The sequence below is a fragment of the Pinus tabuliformis genome, chromosome 1_2 (assembly GCF_031772625.1).
Source record: "Pinus tabuliformis cultivar Carrire ecotype Pingquan chromosome 1_2, CPIR1, whole genome shotgun sequence".
NCBI lineage: Eukaryota > Viridiplantae > Streptophyta > Pinopsida > Pinales > Pinaceae > Pinus > Pinus tabuliformis.
In genome coordinates, this window is record NC_142298.1 from 240,382,395 (window position 1) to 240,387,008 (window position 4,614).

A 4,614-nucleotide genomic window follows, 5' to 3' on the forward strand; every position below is an offset into this window, starting at 1 on the left:
GCCATTCGACGGAGAAGAAAACATGAATAGCCCATTCAAGTGTAAGCTTAGAACAGAGGAAAAGATGGTGATTGAACATATAACAGCAAAAGAAGCTCGTATTACTAGAATGAAGATGAGACACTGAGAGGAGCAGAGTCTCCACAGTCTCCAAAAGTTGAACCCTTGTTTCTTCTAACTTTCAGCCATTTATAGGATTTTTACAATGCTCTGGGGCTCTCTGAGGCTCAAGGTGTCTTAATCTATCCCCTCTGGCTTCTAACCGCTTGATGCCATAATTCTACATACATGAGCCAAAGGTCTCTTTTTCTAACAACACAGTAACGAAATTCTGGTAATTTTGCCGCGATGTTAGGTGGCTCGCTCAAGCCAACGATGCTCCACGATCACTTCTGTTAGTTCGGTTGCATCGTGATGTGGCTTTTTCCCCTTTTCGGCTTTCTGTCTCTCGGCCTCTATCCGCTCGAATCCCTCTTCTAGTGTTAAATAATCATTGCATAATGCCTTAAGGGGAGGTGGCCACCTATTCTGCAACGGATGAGTGCATCGGGCCTTTGAAATCCCTGAAATCATTGCTTTCTATTAACACATAGAAATGCATTCAAATTGTGAAATTCCACCAAAACATTGTTCATTTCAAACTTCAAAAGTCCTTAACTCCAGTCTATTTTCCTATCGGGTCCTCCCTCAATCGCTATCGCGAGTCGCTTCGGCCTTGTTTCCAAGGTTTCCTTTTGTATTTTGAAATACGTTAAAAACACTAAAAATCCTGAAAAAATGGCTTTGGTGGATCTGAAATATTATATATTTTCATTCCCGAACCCCTTCGGGTTCGGGTTTTATCGCATCAGCGCTGTCTATGTATATTTCGTTAAATAACAAAACATGCGAAAATACATTAACAAATGCCTTTCGGCGGATCTCAAAATCTATGCAATAATGTTTATATAGTCGTCGGGTCTGGCTAATTGCATTGCACATATACATGTGTATAGGCCCTGCTCCATAATGTTTCTCCGATTGCGATTCGCAGATTAGATTTGGACCGTTGATCGTCAAATCTGACGGCTGTTGTGCCAAGTTGTTGTAAGTCTCCACTAAGCTTTATTTCATTGTTTTCTTGTGTTTTTCGCCTCCCGATAGTGTTTCTCCGCCTGTTTGAAGGTTTCCCTTATGCGATGGTTTTGATATTTTGAATGATTTTAAGAAGATTTGAAAGACTTAGAGGGTGTTTTGGATCTGTTTGGATCAGCACCTCGGAGCTAAAACAAGGGATATTTCCGCTAAAAATAGCAGCACTGCACCTCAGGGGCTAACACTGGCTCCTTCTGGGGATGAAAGTCTCCCTGTGAGGTTTCAAGAACTGCAGACCACTGTCTTTCTAGTAACAACCAAAACAAACTTATCTCCTAGTGTTCCATTGGGCATGGAGTTTATTTGCATAGAAAACAAAAACTGAAAAAAACCTATTACAATATTAAGGCCTTAAAGCCTCATATGAAGTAAAGTTTCAAAAACCGCCCATTGACTGGGCCAGCAAAAACACCTTCACCCTCCAAATTGTGCAGAATGAAAGTATTGTTCATCTGAACTTGAGCAATGACAAATAGTCTCATCCATAAGGCATCAAATTTACCATGGTTGACCTTCTTTTCCTTCAATGCATCCCATTTGAGGATCCAGTTACCAACCTGAAAACTGTCCATTTTTGCCTTTTTATCAAAGGTTTCTTTAATCTTCTTCTGATGAATTCTTGACTTCTCAACCAGATGTTCTCTGGTCTGCTGTAATTCAACCAAGTTACTCATTCTCCTTGCCATGCCGTCCTCTTCATCCTATTCTTCTTGCAAGAATTTGGCCACAGGGAGAATCAGCTGGATAGGAAAAACAGCATCAGCGCCATAAACCAACTTAAATGGAAAATTTCCTATGGACTTCTTGTTGGTAACTCTGTCAGCCCACAGTGCAAACATCAACTTGGAATCCCAGTTCTTTTTGTTGTCCTCCAACAGCTTTTTTATTATGCTTACAAGACTCTTGTTAAATGATTTTGTCGAGCCATTGCCTTGAGGATAATATGAAGTAGAATGCACCAATTGAATGCCCATGGATTAACTCATGTCCACCAATTCTTCCGCCCTGAAAGTTGTTGCATTATCAGTGACTAGTTTGGTTGGGCAACCGAATCTAGTGAAAATATTCTCATTCAAGAACTTTATGATAACCTGATGATTAGCGTTTTTAGTGGGTATAGCCTCAATCCATTTAGTGAAATAATCGGTGGCTACCAAGATCCATTTGTGATGGCCACTGGAATTTGGATTGATCTCACCTATGAAGTCCAAGCCCCACTATTGGAAGGGACCATTGGTGTGTATTGGCTTCAAGGGCAGAGATTTTAGTTGTTGTCTTCCTGCAAACCTCTAACATTTGTCACAAGACTTCACAAAAGAAAACACATCAGAGAACATAGTAGGCTAATAATACCCAGCTCTCAGGATCTTGTGGGCCGTAGTTTTCCAATAATGATGCCCTCCGCAGATGCTAGAATAGAACTGGTGCGTGACTTCCACAGATTGTCCTTTGTCTAGACATCTCGAGAGGATCCCTGATGGGTCTTTCCAATAGAGCAGGTTTTCATTAATGCAGAATTTGGTTGATCTGAACTTAATGGCCCGGACTTGACTTGAGCTATGCCCTGGAGGGACTTCTAGCTTTTACAAAAAATGAACTACACTGGAATACCATTCACAAGTGGCTAAATTTTCAGCCAAAGACTAATTCTGCTCTTGCTCTTCTGCTGCTTCCTCTGTCTGCTCACCACCTGAATTTGAACTTATGCAATTGATGTCTAACAAACTGCAATTTTCCTCAACCATAAACTTAGCCAAGCCCTGGCCTTTGACAAGCTTGGTGGGCTTCACCTCAATGTTGAATTCTATGAATTTTGCAATCCATTTAGCTCTTTCTCCATGAATATCTCGCTGAGTTAGGACGTCTTTTACTGAGGCTAAAGGTACATACACAACCACTTTGGAATGCAGAATATAAATTCTGAATGCCTTTAAAGATTTTACGAGAGCATAAGCTTGTTTTTCAATAAGGTCATACCTTAGTTCAGCGTCCCTCAGAGTTTTGCTGAAAAAGGCCACAGGGTGTTATACACCTTCATCGTTTTTATGCGATAGAACTGCTGCAAGTGTATCATAAGAGGCAAAAGAAAAGATGTAAAACTCCCTGGTATAATCTGGGCTGATTAGAGTGGGAGCTTCCATGATAGCTTGTTTGATGGCTTCAAAGGAGCTTCTTGCACCATCTATCCATTTTATTTTTGATCCTTTCTTTAGCATGGAAGTGATGTGTTTCACTAACTCTGCGAAGTTTGGAATAAACCCCCTGACAAAGTTAGTTAATCTTACCCAGGAAAGATTGAATGTCCCTTTTTGACCTTGGGATGGACAATGTCCGAATTGCTTGAACTCTTGCTGGATCGATCTTCACACCTTCAGCAGAAACAATATGTCCCAACAGAGTCCCTTCTTCTAAAGAAAATTGTGACTTCTTTGGGTTCACAGAAATTCCAAAACGTCTGCACTTTAGAAACACCTTCTTCAAATGCTGCAAATGGTCCTTGTGACTGCTGGAAAACACTATTATGTCGTCAAGGTAAATAAGGGCAAACTTGTCCTTCTCTCCCACAAAGACTATGTCCATGGCCCTCTGAAAAGTAACCCCAACATTCATCAGTCCAAAAGGCATCTTGGAGTACATGAAAGTGCCCCAAGGAGTAGTGAAGGCGATCTTTTCCTGATCTTCTAGATGTACAGCAATCTGATTGTAACCTGAAAATCCATCTCAAAAAAGCAAGACTCTAGCCCCTAAACATTTTGCAGCAAGTGTTCCATATTAGGCAGGGGTAGTTGTCTTTTTTTAGAGCATTTGTTCAAATTCTTGAAGTCAACACAAAGTCTGATTTCTCTATTCTTCTTTTTTACTACCACAAGGTTAGCTATCCACTTTGAATACCTTAGGGGAACTATGATCTTGGCATCCAGCAGCTTCTTGATTTCCTTGTCAATCAAAGACAATAAGAGAGGGTTGATAGGTCTTAATTTCTACTTAAAAAAGATGGTGTTCTTCTCCAGTGGAATTTTATGCTGAATGATGTTGGTGTCATAAGTTTTAAGCTCATTGTACTCCCAAGCAAAAATATCAGCAAATTGTTTCATCAGGGTGCAATACTCGAAACTTTGGGCAAAAGATAAGTGAGTGGACAAATTTATGTACTTTGGATGGGCTAGACTCCCTACATTATGTTTATGAACAGCAGACTCATTTTCTTTTTTGGCAATTTATAAGGTACATCATTATGATCAAACAGCATCTCTAGGGGCACCAATCCTTTGGGTATATGGTTACTAGGCCGTTGAACAATGCTATCCTGCCCAATCTCGTCCTTTAGCTTGGACTGGTTGCATTCTTCAATGGTTTTGTTTTCTTAGTCGATGTGCATTTCAGAAAATTCATCAACAACTTGTAAAAACCTATTAATTTCATCCTCATCTTCAAAAATTTTCCAGTGTTTAACATTGTCAAGCAGAGATGGTCTATATT